Here is an 18,451-nt window from a genome sequence, read left to right on the forward strand (position 1 = left end):
GGTGAACTGGGAATACAGGCTCTGAAAGGGCCCTTTTTTAAATTGAATCTCTGAAATCCATCTTTGTGGGGGTCACTGTTAGTTTTTTCTTTGCTATGTAATTATAATTGCTACAGTGACAGAAGTCCTTTAACCCCTTCATGACCGGCCAATTTTTCGCTTTCGTTTTTTTTTTTCGCCATTCTTTTTCTGAGAGACGTAACTTTTTTATTTTTCAGTCAATATGGTCATGTGAGGGCTCATTTTTTGTGGAACGAGCTGTACTTTTAAATTAAATCATCAGTTTTACCATATAGTGTACTGGAAAACAGCAAAAAAATTCCAAATGCAGAAAAATTGCAAAAAAAGTGCGATAGCACTATGGTTTTTGAGATATTTTATTCACTGTGTTCACTATATGGTGAAACTGATATGTGGGTGTGATGCCTCAGGTCAGTGCGAGTTCGTAGACACCAAACATGTATAGGTTTACTTTTATATAAGGGGTTAAAAAAAATAAGAAGTTTGTCCAAAAAAAGTGGCGCACGTTTTACGCCATATTCCGAGACCCGTAGCGTTCTCATTTTTCGGGATCTATGGCTCAGTGATGGCTTATTTTTTGTGTCTCGAGCTGACGTTTTTAACGGTACTATTTTTGCACAGATGCTACGTTTTGATCGCCTCTTATTGCATTTTGCGCAAAAGTTGTGGCGACAAAAAAACGTCGTTTTGGTGTTTGGAATTTTTTTGTCGCTACGCCGTATGCTGACCAGATTAATTGATTTTATATGTTGATAGATCGGACGTTTCTGAACGCGGCGATACCAAAAGTGTGTATATTTTTTATTTTTTTAACCCTTTAATTTTCAATGGGGTGAATGGGGGGTGATTTGAACTTTTAGGTTTTGTTTTGTTTTTTTTTTTAATTTTTTAAAACTTTCTTTTTACTTTTTTTTTATTTTACTAGTCCCCCTAGGGGGCTATTGCGATCAGCAATCCGATCGCTCTGCAGTATCTGCTGATCACAGCTACACAGCTGTAAACAGCAGATACGCTCTCTTTCTCTTTTGCTGTGCCGCAGGCACAGCGAAAGTGAAAGCAAGTCATGTGTATTACAGGAGTCATCACATGACCCTGTGCTACCATGACAACTATCGGAAGTCACGTGATCACGTCACGTGACTTCCGGTATCGGGTGGTAAGTAAAAGTTTACCGCGATCGCGCTTATAATGGCGCTGTCACGTATTGACAGCGCCATTTAAAGGGTTAATCGGCACGAGCAGATAACGATTCTGCTCGTGCCTAGCAGGCACACATCTCAGCTGTGGAAATCAGCTGAGATGTGCGCCGATCGCGGCATGCTGCCGCCGGAGGACCGCGGGCAGCAACATTATGACATTTAGGACGTAATTTTACTGCCCGCGGTCGTTAAGGGGTTAAGTCATTTACCTATCCAAATTTGTTTGCAGGGCAATTGGCATGCTCTTACACCCATTTAGGTTCCTTTTTCAGCCCCCTAGGCCTATTTTTTACAGCCCTTTACTTGGGTTCCCCATTGACTTCATTGTTCAGGGTCAAGATCACTTGTTGAACCCGATTTATTTATTTTTTGTCCATGCTGGTTCGGTGAACCTTAATATCCATGGGTTCATGCATCACTACATATAACCCCTTTAAGAAACTGTAAAACATTACTCTCATGATTTATGCACACAATGTCAAATAACCTTTCCTTGCTACAGTTAGATTGTTATGTATAGAACTATTTTAACCAGCCCTACTGCAGTTCTAAATATGGTAGAAGACTGTATAACAAAAAGCAAAATAAATCAAATAAGTAAATGTACATTCTTTATGTTGTTGTGTCAGATGAAAGCTTTTATGCATCTGAAAAGCAGGTAATGAAAATGGTTCAGAGTGTTTTTCCACTACCAAGTAAAAGGTCATTCAAAAGTTTAAGATAATATTATACGTTCTTAAGGCTAGTAAACAATGTTGAAAAAAATGGAAAGGAAAGAGGGGCTGCATTCATATCTTCAATACATGGTTGAGATCATTTAGATAAATAATGTTTGTAAAGTATTGATGTGACAACATTCAAGGACAGAAACCTTTTTATGTAAAATACAATAAAAAGTTTTATGTGTTTAGAGGTGAAAATATATCCTAAAAACTGCTTCCTGCTAACAATCCTTTTTTTTTTACACCCACACCCTGTCGCTTTATTGCTCTTTTAGTAACACCTTTAAAATATATTTTATGAATATGTTTCTTTAAGTGTAAGTCATTGATGAAACGTCTGTAATATAGAACATTTTATACCTCAATATTATTAGACACTTGTAAAGGTGGAAATTTTGAAAAGTCCTTTGAGAATTATGTGGGGACAGATAAAAAGCTAAATAATTTTATCAGCCGTCCACAGCTTTGCTAGCTGAAGAATGCAATTTTTGAAATGTTGTGTAAGTAATAAAATGTATTATATTTGATTAATTTATATGGATCATAAGAAAAAAATATCTAATGCTATTTGTCTTTTCTGCTATTTGCCAAATAGTTTCCTATTTATTATAAATACTAAAAGAAAAGCAACATTTACGACAATTTCTACTGTTTTGAGAAACATTGGATAATAGAGAATTGTTAGAGATATGACTGGTTCACAGTAAAATGATTTTTTTAAACATATTGTATTATTAAATCTCAGAATGAAAATTGTAATATGTCAGCATCAATAAAAAATATTTTATTTGTTCCTAACCACATTTTTAAAAGGACATATCAACCTTACTAATTCCAACACATATACAAGATCCAAGACTAGCCTGTGTTGTGAAAGCGAAATTAGATTTTAAATTTAACCACTTTGGCCAGTGGCGTAACTAGAGTCTGATAGGCTCGGTGTAAAGTCTCCTCTACTACATATATTGGTCAGATGTATGGGCAGTTGTTGTGTAGCGTTCTAAATTCTATGAAGACATACGAGTTACCCTCCCCTTTATTGTGTAGTACTGACCCCCCAACCTGTACTAATGTCTCCTATCCTGGGCCACTACCTGGTAAATGTGTCACCCAACCTGATGTATGACCTCATCATGGCTATACCCTGGAATATATGGCCCTATCCTGGTATATATGGCCCCATCATGGCCCAGTACTGTTATATATGCCCACTGCATGGTCCATCCTGGTATATGGCTTTATCCTTGTATATATGACTCTATCATGGCATCATCCTGCTATATGTCTCCATCATGACCACATCTTTCTGTATGACCCCCATCATAGCTATATCTTGGTATTTATATGCTCATCATGGCTCATCCTGGTATATATCCACATCCTGGCCCCATCCTGGTATATGTTCCCATTCTGGCCCAATCTTTGTATATATGTCCCCATCCAGGTATAGATGTCCCCATAATAGCCCATCCTGGTATATATGTCCCCATCCTGGTATATATGTCCCTATAATGCCCCATCCTGGTATATATGTCTCCATAATGGCCCCATCTTGGTATACATGTCCCCATAATAGCCCCATCCTGGTATACATGTATACATAATGGTATGGTATACATAATGGCCCCAGCCTGGTTTATGTCCCCATCCTGGTACATATGGTACCCCCAGGTGCCAGAGAGTTATGTTAAAATAGCTAACAAATAACATTTACCACATCACTACTTTACGTCAGGATCATTTTTTAAACTTATATGGTTAGGAAATAAGAAGGTTTAAAAGTTTATCAGCAATATCTCAATTTTCAAATAGAATTTACAAAACCATTTTTTAGGGACCACATGATCTTTGAAGTGACTTTGAAAGGCCTATGTGACAGAAAATACCCAAAAGAGGCACCATTCTAAAAACTGCACCACATAAACTGCTCAAAACAACATTCAAGAAGTTTATTAACCATCAGGTACTCCACAGGAATTAAAGTTATGTGGAAGGAAAAAATGAAAATGTTACTTTTCCCCACAAAAATGTTATTTAGCCCTAATAATTGTATTTTCTCAAGGATAACAAAAGAAATTGGACCATAACATTTGTTGAGTAATTTCTCCTCAGTACTCAGATTGGCTAAAGCGGGCTATACACGCAACGACATCGCTAATGAGATGTCGTTGGGGGTCACAAAATTCGTGACGCCCATCCGGCCATGTTAGCGACGTCGTTGCGTGTGAAACGCACGAACAACCGCGAACAATCAAAATTACTCACTCAATCGTTGATCATTGACACGTCGTTCTAATCCCAAATATCGTTGCTGTTGCAGGACGCTGGTTGTTCGTCATTCCTGCGGCAGCACACATCGCTATGTGTGACACCGCAGGAACGAGGAACTACATCGTACCTGCGGCAGCCGGCAATGAGGAAGGATGGAGATGGGCGGGATGTTCCGGCCGCTCATCTCCGCCCCTCCGCTTCTATTGGGCGGCCGCTTAGTGATGCTGCTGTGACGCCGCACGAACTGCCCCCTTAGAAAGGAGGCGGTTAGCTGGCCACAGCGACGTCGCTAGGCAGGTAAGTACATGTGACGGATCCTAGCGATGTTGTGCGCCACGGGCAGCAATTTGCCTGTGACGCACAACCGACGGGGGCGGGTGCTTTCACCAGCAACATCACTAGCAATGTTTCTGCGTGTAAAGCAGCCTTAAATGTTGTGGAAAATTACTGTTTGGGCGCATGGCATAGTTCAAAATGAAAGGATCACCATTTGGCTTGCAAAATCAGCTAATACAGTAATAATAATTTTTATTTCTATAGCCCCAACATATTCCGCAGCACTTTACAATTCAGAGGGGACATGTACAGACAATATGAGACAGTACAAAATAACAAAATTCAGATACCAAGAGGAGTGAGGGACCTGCTCGTAAATTACAGTCTATGAGGAAATTACTGAGGCATAAAATCTGAATGCTTGTCATATAAGGTCCAGCCATTGATTTAATAGGGGATTCAAAATCAGCTGCATAGAGCTGGAATAAACAGAGGACACAATGTCACATTTGCAGATCCTCTGATGTTCCTAAACAGTGGGATAACCCCACAAGAGACCCTATTTTGGAAACTAGACCCCCCAAGGAATTAGTCTGAATTTGTGGTAAGCACCTTGAATCCCCAAAGTGTTTTATAGAATTTGATAACTTTGAGGCATGAAAATAAAGAAAATCTATTTTTCCAATAAAAATGTTGATTAAGCCCCAATTTTTTTTATTTTTATAATGATAGGAGAAAATGTATCATACAATTTGTTGTGCAATTTCTCTTGGCTACATCAATACCCCATATACAGTGGACAATTAATGTTTTGGTGCGTGGCAGGGATCGGAAGGGAAGGAGCACACAATAAGTTGGAATAGATTGTGGACGTCATGTCACATTTAAAGAGGCTCTGACATGTCAAAACAGCAGAAACCTCCAAAAGCAACGGCATTTGGGAAACCACACCTCTTTAGGAATTCATCTAATGGATTAGTGAGCATTTTTAGTCATCAAATAACTCACAGAATTGTATAACATTAGGCTGAGTAAATGAAAATTATCATTTTTTCACTAAAAATGTTGCTTTGACCCCAAGTTTTTAATTTTCAAAATGGGTAATGGGAGAAAACAAACAATACATTTTATTACCTCATTTCATCAGAGTATGCCAATACCTCATATGGGGTTGAAAACTACTTGTGAGGCACAGCTAAAAGCTCAGAAGGGAATGAGGGCCATATTATAGTGCATATTTTGCTTGAATGATTTGCAGGTGCTATGTCACATTGGCAGAGCTGCTTTGGTACCAATTTTATGCCAAAAACATTTTTAGCCTCAGATCTTTAATTTTATCACTGGAAAATGTGCAAAAATGGCACCAACGTTGGTCACACAATTACTGCTGAACATAGAAATACCAAATATACAGTGATATGGTACTGCTTAGCCACAAGGCTGAATGGCTATTTGACTCTTGGACTACAAATTTTAGTACAATAATTTTCGGTCTTCATATATAAAGCCCTTAAATGCCAAAAAATGACCCCTCATGTGTTCCCGTTTTGGAAATACACCCCCTATTTATTTACAGGTATACCAACAATTTTGACTCCATACTGTAGGTGTTTTCAGAAACAAGCCGCAATCAATGTTACTGAACAAAACTTTCAGATCTGCCATTGTAGTGTTTAGTGCATTGTAGTTTCCATACATTGTAGGGTTTTTAAATTGTGCCCAGCTCATGCTTCTGGAGAAATGAACAGCGTAAATGTAGTGGCCCGGTCCAGATTGTGTCTGTTTCTTTAAGTACATTTACTTATATGTAATATTATGCTATATGTTATAAGTAAAGCATCTTTCATTTGTTGTGTTCTAGCACCATCTTCATTTTTCATCTTGTTATCCTATTGGCTAGTTCTTGGTCACATGGCTCAATAGGTGGAGCTATTCTCCAACCTCTGTCTAGAAACAACTGGAATGAGCTGGTTCTGGCTGAGTCTCCTCTGAGGGAAGACATTATGTGGAGAATCTCTTCACCACAAGACTCCTCCTAGGCCCGAGGCCTAGAATTTCATCATTTCCTGATTTTTACAGCCAATATGCTGAAGGCTTCCTATCCTGACATTGTGCATCTCTTCAGACAGTAGGGCATACTGACTATATACCAGACCCTACTGCACGCAGATTGGGGAAGTTTGAGGGTTTCCCGCCCCACTGCAATATTAGTGGCTTTCATGCCATTGTCCACGCACCAGCCGTCCGCTCCCCGTAGCACGCTGGGCAACTGTCTTCATTTACTTACAAGTACTGCACGTGTCTGAACTAGCAGTGAAATTAACCCCAGGACTCCAGGTCTGTACAATCTTATCACATCTACCCTCTAAACTCAAGAGACTCTGAACCTAAAGCATACCAGTATTAATTCTGAAACAAATCGTGCACTTAAAGCTCCAGTACCCTAATTGCACTTCAGCATTCAACTCCAAGCTGTATTTGCCGTGGCCTACCCAAGAGAGACTGTGAAACATATATTCCGTATTGATTTGCTTTGTTCCTGCTATATTAAAGCAACTGTTATTCCCAAGACCGTGTCTGTGGACTGTCCATCAGCTGTGGATACTGTGTGGGGGTGGATAGCAGGGAACATCTGGGCCCTTACATAAACATACTAGGCTTCCTCATTACAGAAATTTCAAACATGTGGATGCTATATGTGTTTTAGGCACACATTGGGGCATTTGGATTTTGGAGAAAATATTTTTCTGGATTTCTTTTTGGGGGAGCCATTGTGCTTTTCCAGAGCCTTTGCTCTACCACTACTGTTGAATCCCCCTATATTTACATATACAGATGACTGACCTGAGTGGGAACTTTTTTTTTTGTGGATTGAGTTGAAGCTTTTATTAAGTATACTTTATATAAAATTTGGGATCACATTTAACCCATGTTCTATGCTAAGCACTTACATCAAGGGTTGCCATCTAAATCTCCCAATGACATAATTCAGATAACAGCCCTGAGGAATCCATTGACTATAATGTGGCAAGTTAAGACAAACAAGAACAAGAGACCTTTATAATCATCATATGTAAATCGTATGCTGTGCATCAGAACTGGTTATATGATAGTGTACAGATAGAGGAGCCATAAGAACTGACTGTCAAAGAACTAATAATTAGAAATGAGCGATCCTGCCAAGGATCGAATCATTTAAGGATCGCTGAATTTGCCTGAGATCGCGATCAGATGATCCTAGCTAATCCAATTGTTGACGCTAGCTGAAACTATTAAATTCAATGGGAGGCAAAAGTGGTGTGCTGAAAAATAGTGTAGAGGGCTGTAAAAGAAGGAATAAAAAAGGGTTAAAGCAGTACTTACTTGCCAAGTCTCATTGCAGCTGCATCGCTACGTCCGTGTCCTATAATTATATCTAATGCATATTCACTGCTTTCCCCTTCCACCAGCGTCTCTGATTGGCTGCAGTGCTAAGTAATAATACCTATAAATGTGATTGACTGCATAATTTGGAGCAAGCAGTAACACATAGCAATACCTAGAAATGTTTCTCACTAGCTAATTGGGAGCAGGCTATAATACGTAGCAATACCTAGAAACAGGTTTCACTGGCTAATTGAGAGCAGGTTGTAATACGTACCAATTCCTATAAATGTCTTTAAATAGCTAATTGAGAGAAGCCAGTAATACATAGCAATACCTAGAAATGTATGTTCACTGTCTAATTGGGAGCAGCCAATAATATGTAGCAATACCTAGAAATGTCTTGCACTGGCTAATTGTGAGCCAATAATACATAGCAATACATATAAATGTTTTTCACTGGCTAATTGGGACCAGCCAGTAATACATAGCAATACCTAGAAATGTGTTTCACTGCCTAATTGGGAGCAGCCAGTAATATGTAGCAATATCTAGAAATGTCTTTCACTGGCTAATTGGGAGCAGCCAGTAATACATAATAATATCTAGAAGTGTGTTTGACTGCCTAATTGTGAGCAGCCCGTAATATGTAGCAATACCTACAATTGTCTTGTAATGGATAATTGGGAGCAGGCAGTAGTAAGTACTAAGTAGTAATGCCTATTTAGATCCTTCACTGACAAGTCTTTAGTAGGCCGTGACAAGTAGAGTTGAGCGCGGTTCGTGGTTCGTGGTTCTCCAGTTCGCGGTTCGAGTGATTTTGGGGGCTGTTCTAGATCGAACTAGAACTCGAGCTTTTTGCTAAAAGCTCGATAGTTCTAGTTGCGTTCGAGAACGGTTCTAGCAGCAAAAAGCCAAGCTAATTACTAGCTAGCTTTTCGATGTAATAGTGTAAGTCACTCTGTGACTCACACTATTATGAAATGTCAGCGTATAGTGTGCGGGAACAGCGCATTCAGATCACTGCTGCTGGGATAATGGCGATCGCCAATTTTTTTTTTTTTTCTTGTCTTCCTTCCCTAAGCGCACGTGTAGTGGGGCAGGCCAGCATGTCAGCCAATCCCAGACACACACAAAGCTAAGTGGACTTTTTGCCAGAGAAGCAAGGGCAAGTGTCAGAGGCTGTCCATGTCACATGTCCCTGCATTAGAAAAGCAAGTATCTGCTCGTCAGGACACCATTATCTGCCTTCTGCGTCTGGGTGTCAGTCACCGCTGGTGCAGCTCCTGTCTCCGATACTGCTGTGTACGCTCTACACACAGCGCTATACAGAATAGGGATAGAAGTTTCTTTCAGCCCTTGTAAAGGCTCATTGCAGAAGGCTCAGAGCCATAGGTGACAGCCAGGTCTGTGGAAAGAGTTTTTAACAGCTACAGATAAGAGTGTCTGTGTAGCTAAGGTCAGGGAGTTCCTTGCTGCATTTCACCATTAGTAGGGATAGAAAGTGAGGCTTCCTTTCCTCTACACTGACCCACAACCCGGCCACTGTACACTCCTGCCCTTTGCACACTCAAGCTCATAGTTACTAAGCCATTATACTAGCAAACACTAAGGAAACTTAGTGGCATCCTAAAAGTGGCTGTTAGACTTCATTAGTGTCCCACTGGTGCAAAGCTATTTGCAGCACCTCTGCATTGCACACTCAAGCTCACAGTTACCAAGCCATTAAACTAGCAAACACTGAGGAAACTTAGTGGCATCCTAAAAGTGGCTGTTGGACTTCATTAGTGTCCCACTGGTGCAAAGCTATTTGCAGCACCTCTGCATTGCACACTCAAACTCATTTTTACTAAGCCATTATACTAGCAAACACTGAGGAAACTTAGAGCACCCTAAAAGTGGCTGTTGAACTTCATTAGTGTCCCACTGATGCAAAGATATTTGCAGTACCTCTGCATTGCCCACTCAAACTCATTTTTACTAAGCTGTTATACTAGCAAACACTGAGGAAACTTAGTGGCCTCCTAAAAGTGGCTGTTGGACTTTATTAGTGTCCCACTGGTGCAACGTTATTTGCAGTACCTCTGCATTGCCCACTCAAACTCATTTTTACTAAGCTATTATACTAGCAAACACTGAGGAAACTTAGTGGCCTCCTAAAAGTGGCTGTTGGACTTTATTAGTGTCCCACTGTTGCAAAGATATTTGCAGAACCTCTGCATTGCACACTGAAACTTATTTTTACTAAGCCATTATACTAGCAAACACTGAGGAAACTTAGTGGCATCCTAAAATAGGCTGTTGGACTTCATTATTATCCCACTGGTGCCAAGATTTTTGCAGCACCTCTGCATTGCACACTCAAGCTCATTGCTACTAAGCCAATATACTAGCAAACACTGAGGAAACTTAGTGGCATCCTAAAAGTGGCTGTTGGACTTCATTAGTGTCCCACTGGTGCAAAGCTATTTGCAGCACCTCTGCATTGCACACTCAAGCTCATTGGCACTAAGACATTATAGTAGCAAACACTGAGTAAACTTAGTGGCATCCTAAAAGTGGCTGTTGGACTTCATTAGTGTCCCACTGGTGCAAAGATATTTGCAGCACCTCTGCATTGCACACTCAAGCTCATTGTTACTAAGCCATTATACTAGCAAACACTGAGGAAACTTAGTGGCATCCTAAAAGTGGCTGTTGGACTTCATTAGTGTCCCACTGGTGCAAAGATATTTGCAGTACCTCTGCATTGCCCACTCAAACTCATTTTTCCTAAGCTATTATACTAGCAAACACTGAGAAAACTTAGTGGCATCTTAAAAGTGGCTGTTGGACTTCATTAGTGTCCCACTGTTGCAAAGATATTTGCAGAACCTCTGCATTGCACACTGAATCTCATTTTTACTAAGCCATTATACTAGCAAACACTGAGGAAACTTAGTGGCATCCTAAAAGTGGCTGTTGGACTTCATTAGTATCCCACTGGTGCCAAGATATTTGCAGCACCTCTGCATTGCACACTCAAGCTCATTGATACTAAGCTATTATACTAGCAAACACTGAGGAAACTTAGTGGCATCCTAAAATTGGCTGTTTTGGCTGTTGGACTTCATTAGTGTCCCACTGGTGCAAAGCTATTTGCAGCACCTCTGCATTGCAGACTCAAGCTCATTGGTACTAAGACATTATAGTAGCAAACACTGAGGAAACTTAGTGGCATCCTAAAAGTGGCTGTTGGACTTCATTAGTGTCCCACTGGTGCAAAGATATTTGCAGCACCTCTGCATTGCACACTCAAGCTCATTGTTACTAAGCCATTATACTAGCAAACACTGAGGAAACTTAGTGGCATCCTAAAAGTGGCTGTTGGACTTCATTAGTGTCCCACTGATGCAAAGCTATTTGCAGCACCTCTGTATTGCACACTCAAGCTCATTGTTACTAAGCCATTATACTAGCAAACACTGAGGAAACTTAGAGCACCCTAAAAGTGGCTGTCGAACTTCATTAGTGTCCCACTGATGCAAAGATATTTGCATTACCTCTGCATTGCCCACTCAAACTCATTTTTACTAAGCTGTTATACTAGCAAACACTGAGGAAACTTAGTGGCCTCCTAAAAGTGGCTGTTGGACTTTATTAGTGTCCCACTGGTGCAAAGTTATTTGCAGTACCTCTGCATTGCCCACTCAAACTCATTTTTACTAAGCTATTATACTAGCAAACACTGAGGAAACTTAGTGGCCTCCTAAAAGTGGCTGTTGGACTTTATTAGTGTCCCACTGTTGCAAAGATATTTGCAGAACCTCTACATTGTACACTGAAACTTATTTTTACTAAGCCATTATACTAGCAAACACTGAGGAAACTTATTGGCATCCTAAAAGTGGCTGTTGAACTTCATTGGTATCCCACTGGTGCCAAGATATTTGCAGCACCTCTGCATTGCACACTCAAGCTCATTGTTACAAAGCTATTATACTAGCAAACACTGAGGAAACTTAGTGGCATCCTAAAAGTGGCTGTTGGACTTCATTAGTGTCCCACTGGTGCAAAGCTATTTGCAGCACCTCTGCATTGCACACTCAAGCTCATTGGTACTAAGACATTATAGTAGCAAACACTGAGTAAACTTAGTGGCATCCTAAAAGTGGCTGTTGGACTTCATTAGTGTCCCACTGGTGCAAAGATATTTGCAGCACCTCTGCATTGCACACTCAAGCTCATTGTTACTAAGCCATTATACTAGCAAACACTGAGGAAACTTAATGGCATCCTAAAAGTGGCTGTTGGAATTCAATACTGTCCCACTGGTGCAAAGATATTTGCAGCACCTCTGTATTCCACACTCAAGCTCATTGGTACTAAGCCATTATAGTAGCAAACACTGAGGAAACTTAGTGGCATCCTAAAAGTGGCTGTTGGACTTCATTAGTGTCCCACTGGTGCAAAGATATTTGCAGCACCTCTGCATTGCACACTCAAGCTCATTGTTACTAAGCCATTATACTAGCAAATACTGAGGAAACTTAATGGCATCCTAAAAGTGGCTGTTGGACTTAATTAGTGTCCCACTAGTGCAAAGATATTTGCAGCACCTCTGCATTGCACACTCAAGCTCATTGTTACTAAGCCATTATACTAGCAAATACTGAGGAAACTTAATGGCATCCTAAAAGTGGCTGTTGGACTTCATTATTGTCCCAATAGTGCAAAGATATTTGCAGCACCTCTGCATTGCACACTCAAGCTCATAGTTACTAAGCCATTATACTAGCAAACACTAAGGAAACTTAGTGGCATCCTAAAAGTGTCTGTTAGACTTCATTAGTGTCCCACTGGTGCTAAGCTATTTGCAGCACCTCTGCATTGCACACTCAAACTCATTTTTACTAAGCCATTATACTAGCAAACACTGAGGAAACTTGGTAGCATCCTGAAAGTGGCTGTTGGAACTCATTAGTGTCCCACTGGTGCAAAGCTATTTGCAGCACCTCTGCATTGCACACTCAAGCTAACAGTTACCAAGCCATTAAACTAGCAAACACTGAGGAAACTTAGTGGCATCTTAAAAGTGGCTGTTGGACTTCATTAGTGTCCCACTGGTGCAAAGCTATTTGCAGCACCTCTGCATTGCACACTCAAACTCATTTTTACTAAGCCATTATACTAGCAAACACTGAGGAAACTTAGAGCATCCTAAAAGTGGCTGTTGAACTTCATTAGTGTCCCACTGATGCAAAGATATTTGCAGTACCTCTGCATTGCCCACTCAAACTCATTTTTACTAAGCTGTTATACTAGCAAACACTGAGGAAACTTAGTGGCCTCCTAAAAGTGGCTGTTGGACTTTATTAGTGTCCCACTGGTGCAAAGATATTTGCAGCACCTCTGCATTGCACACTCAAGCTCATTGTTACTAAGCCATTATACTAGCAAACACTGAGGAAACTTAGTGGCATCCTAAAAGTGGCTGTTGGACTTCATTAGTGTCCCACTGGTGCAAAGCTATTTGCAGCACCTCTGTATTGCACACTCAAGCTCATTGTTACTAAGCCATTATACTAGCAAACACTGAGGAAACTTAGAGCACCCTAAAAGTGGCTGTTGAACTTCATTAGTGTCCCACTGATGCAAAGATATTTGCATTACCTCTGCATTGCCCACTCAAACTCATTTTTACTAAGCTGTTATACTAGCAAACACTGAGGAAACTTAGTGGCCTCCTAAAAGTGGCTGTTGGACTTTATTAGTGTCCCACTGGTGCAAAGTTATTTGCAGTACCTCTGCATTGCCCACTCAAACTCATTTTTACTAAGCTATTATACTAGCAAACACTGAGGAAACTTAGTGGCCTCCTAAAAGTGGCTGTTGGACTTTATTAGTGTCCCACTGTTGCAAAGATATTTGCAGAACCTCTGCATTGCACACTGAAACTTATTTTTACTAAGCCATTATACTAGCAAACACTGAGGAAACTTAGTGGCATCCTAAAAGTGGCTGTTGAACTTCATTGGTATCCCACTGGTGCCAAGATATTTGCAGCACCTCTGCATTGCACACTCAAGCTCATTGTTACTAAGCTATTATACTAGCAAACACTGAGGAAACTTAGTGGCATCCTAAAAGTGGCTGTTGGACTTCATTAGTGTCCCACTGGTGCAAAGCTATTTGCAGCACCTCTGCATTGCACACTCAAGCTCATTGGTACTAAGACATTATAGTAGCAAACACTGAGTAAACTTAGTGGCATCCTAAAAGTGGCTGTTGGACTTCATTAGTGTCCCACTGGTGCAAAGATATTTGCAGCACCTCTGCATTGCACACTCAAGCTCATTGTTACTAAGCCATTATACTAGCAAACACTGAGGAAACTTAATGGCATCCTAAAAGTGGCTGTTGGAATTCAATACTGTCCCACTGGTGCAAAGATATTTGCAGCACCTCTGTATTCCACACTCAAGCTCATTGGTACTAAGCCATTATAGTAGCAAACACTGAGAAAACTTAGTGGCATCCTAAAAGTGGCTGTTGGACTTCATTAGTGTCCCACTAGTGCAAAGATATTTGCAGCACCTCTGCATTGCACACTCAAGCTCATTGTTACTAAGCCATTATACTAGCAAATACTGAGGAAACTTAATGGCATCCTAAAAGTGGCTGTTGGACTTCATTATTGTCCCAATAGTGCAAAGATATTTGCAGCACCTCTGCATTGCACACTCAAGCTCATAGTTACTAAGCCATTATACTAGCAAACACTAAGGAAACTTAGTGGCATCCTAAAAGTGGCTGTTAGACTTTTTTAGTGTCCCACTGGTGCTAAGCTATTTGCAGCACCTCTGCATTGCACACTCAAACTCATTTTTACTAAGCCATTATACTAGCAAACACTGAGGAAACTTGGTAGCATCCTGAAAGTGGCTGTTGGAACTCATTAGTGTCCCACTGGTGCAAAGCTATTTGCAGCACCTCTGCATTGCACACTCAAGCTAACAGTTACCAAGCCATTAAACTAGCAAACACTGAGGAAACTTAGTGGCATCCTAAAAGTGGCTGTTGGACTTCATTAGTGTCCCACTGGTGCAAAGCTATTTGCAGCACCTCTGCATTGCACACTCAAACTCATTTTTACTAAGCCATTATACTAGCAAACACTGAGGAAACTTAGATCATCCTAAAAGTGGCTGTTGAACTTCATTAGTGTCCCACTGATGCAAAGATATTTGCAGTACCTCTGCATTGCCCACTCAAACTCATTTTTACTAAGCTGTTATACTAGCAAACACTGAGGAAACTTAGTGGCCTCCTAAAAGTGGCTGTAGGACTTTATTAGTGTCCCACTGGTGCAAAGTTATTTGCAGAACCTCTGCATTGCACACTGAAACTTATTTTTACTAAGCCATTATACTAGCAAACACTGAGGAAACTTAGTGGCATCCTAAAAGTGGCTGTTGGACTTCATTAGTATCCCACTGGTGCCAAGATATTTGCAGCACCTCTGCATTGCACACTCAAGCTCATTGCTACTAAGCCATTATACTAGCAAACACTGAGGAAACTTAGTGGCATCCTAAAAGTGGCTGTTGGACTTCATTAGTGTCCCACTGGTGCAAAGCTATTTGCAGCACCTCTGCATTGCACACTCAAGCTCATTGGTACTAAGACATTATAGTAGCAAACACTGAGTAAACTTAGTGGCATCCTAAAAGTGGCTGTTGGACTTCATTAGTGTCCCACTGGTGCAAAGATATTTGCAGCACCTCTGCATTGCACACTCAAGCTCATTGTTACTAAGCCATTATACTAGCAAACACTGAGGAAACTTAGTGGCATCCTAAAAGTGGCTGTTGGACTTCATTAGTGTCCCACTGGTGCAAAGATATTTGCAGCACCTCTGCATTACACACTCAAGCTCATTGTTACTAAGCCATTATACTAGCAAATACTGAGGAAAATTAATGGCATCCTAAAAGTGGCTGTTGGACTTCATTAGTGTCCCACTGGTGCAAAGCTATTTGCAGCACCTCTGCATTGCACACTCAAACTCATTTTTACTAAGCCATTATACTAGCAAACACTGAGGAAACTTAGAGCACCCTAAAAGTGGCTGTTGAACTTCATTAGTGTCCCACTGATGCAAAGATATTTGCAGTACCTCTGCATTGCCCACTCAAACTCATTTTTACTAAGCTGTTATACTAGCAAACACTGAGGAAACTTAGTGGCATCCTAAAAGTGGCTGTTGGACTTTATTAGTGTCCCACTGGTGCAAAGTTATTTGCAGTACCTCTGCATTGCCCACTCAAACTCATTTTTACTAAGCCATTATACTAGCAAACACTGAGGAAACTTAGTGGCATCCTAAAATTGGCTTTTTTGGCTGTTGGACTTCATTAGTGTCCCACTGGTGCAAAGCTATTTGCAGCACCTCTGCATTGCAGACTCAAGCTCATTGGTACTAAGACATTATAGTAGCAAACACTGAGTAAACTTAGTGGCATCCTAAAAGTGGCTGTTGGACTTCATTAGTGTCCCACTGGTGCAAAGATATTTGCAGCACCTCTGCATTGCACACTCAAGCTCATTGTTACTAAGCCATTATACTAGCAAATACTGAGGAAACTTAATGGCATCCTAAAAGTGGCTGTTGGACTTCATTAGTGTCCCACTGGTGCAAAGATATTTGCAGCACCTCTGCATTGCTCACTCAAGCTCATTGTTACTAAGCCATTATACTAGCAAATACTGAGGAAACTTAATGGCATCCTAAAAGTGGCTGTTGGACTTCATTAGTGTCCCACTGGTGCAAAGATATTTGTAGCACCTCTGCATTGCACACTCAAGCTCATTGTTACTAAGCCATTATACTAGCAAACACTGAGGAAACTTAATGGCATCCTAAAAGTGGCTGTTGATCTTCATTAGTGTCCCACTGGTGCAAAGATATTTGCAGCACCTCTGCATTGCACACTCAAGCTCATTGTTACTAAGACATTATACTAGCAAACACTGAGGAAACTTAGTGGCATCTTAAAAGTGGCTGTTAGACCTCATTAGTGTCCCACTGGTGCAAAGCTATTTGCAGCACCTCTGCATTGCACACTCAAACTCATTTTTACTAAGCCATTATACTAGCAAACACTGAGGAAACTTAGAGCACCCTAAAAGTGGCTGTTGAACTTCATTAGTGTCCCACTGATGCAAAGATATTTGCAGTACCTCTGCATTGCCCACTCAAACTCATTTTTACTAAGCTGTTATACTAGCAACCACTGAGGAAACTTAGTGGCCTCCTAAAAGTGGCTGTTGGACTTTATTAGTGTCCCACTGGTGCAAAGTTATTTGCAGTACCTCTGCATTGCCCACTCAAACTCATTTTTACTAAGCTATTATACTAGCAAACACTGAGGAAACTTAGTGGCCTCCTAAAAGTGGCTGTTGGACTTCATTAGTGTCCCACTGGTGCAAAGATATTTGCAGCACCTCTGCATTGCACACTCAAGCTCATTGTTACTAAGCCGTTATACTAGCAAACACTGAGGAAACTTAATGGCATCCTAAAAGTGGCTGTTGGAATTCAATAGTGTCCCACTGGTGCAAAGATATTTGCAGCACATCTGCATTCCACACTCAAGCTCATTGGTACTAAGCCATTATAGTAGCAAACACTGAGGAAACTTAGTGGCATCCTAAAAGTGGCTGTTGGACTTCATTAGTGTCCCACTGGTGCAAAGATATTTGCAGCACCTCTGCATTGCACACTCAAGCTCATTGTTACTAAGCCATTATACTAGCAAATACTGAGGAAACTTAATGGCATCCTAAAAGTGGCTGTTGGACTTCATTAGTGTCCCACTAGTGCAAAGATATTTGCAGCACCTCTGCATTGCACACTCAAGCTCATTGTTACTAAGCCATTATACTAGCAAACACTGAGGAAACTTAGTGACATCCTAAAAGTGGCTGTTGGACTTCATTAGTGTCCCACTGGTGCAAAGATATTTGCAGCACCTCTGCATTACACACTCAAGCTCATTGTTACTAAGCCATTATACTAGCAAATACTGAGGAAACTTAATGTCATCCTAAAAGTGGCTGTTGGACTTCATTAGTGTCCCACTGATGCAAAGATATTTGCAGTACCTCTGCATTCCCCACTCAAACTCGTTTTTACTAAGCTATTATACTAGCAAACACTGAGGAAACTTAGTGGCCTCCTAAAAGTGGCTGTTGGACTTTATTAGTGTCCCACTGGTGCAAAGTTATTTGCAGTACCTCTGCATTGCCCACTCAAACTCATTTTTACTAAGCTATTATACTAGCAAACACTGAGGAAACTTAGTGGCCTCCTAAAAGTGGCTGTTGGACTTTATTAGTGTCCCACTGTTGCAAAGATATTTGCAGAACCTCTGCATTGCACACTGAAACTTATTTTTACTAAGCCATTATACTAGCAAACACTGAAGAAACTTAGTGGCATCCTAAAGGTGGCTGTTGGACTTCATTAGTATCCCACTGGTGCCAAGATATTTGCAGCACCTCTGCATTGCACACTCAAGCTCATTGCTACTAAGCCATTATACTAGCAAACACTGA

This window comes from Anomaloglossus baeobatrachus, chromosome 1, assembly GCF_048569485.1.
Source record: "Anomaloglossus baeobatrachus isolate aAnoBae1 chromosome 1, aAnoBae1.hap1, whole genome shotgun sequence".
Taxonomy (NCBI): domain Eukaryota; kingdom Metazoa; phylum Chordata; class Amphibia; order Anura; family Aromobatidae; genus Anomaloglossus; species Anomaloglossus baeobatrachus.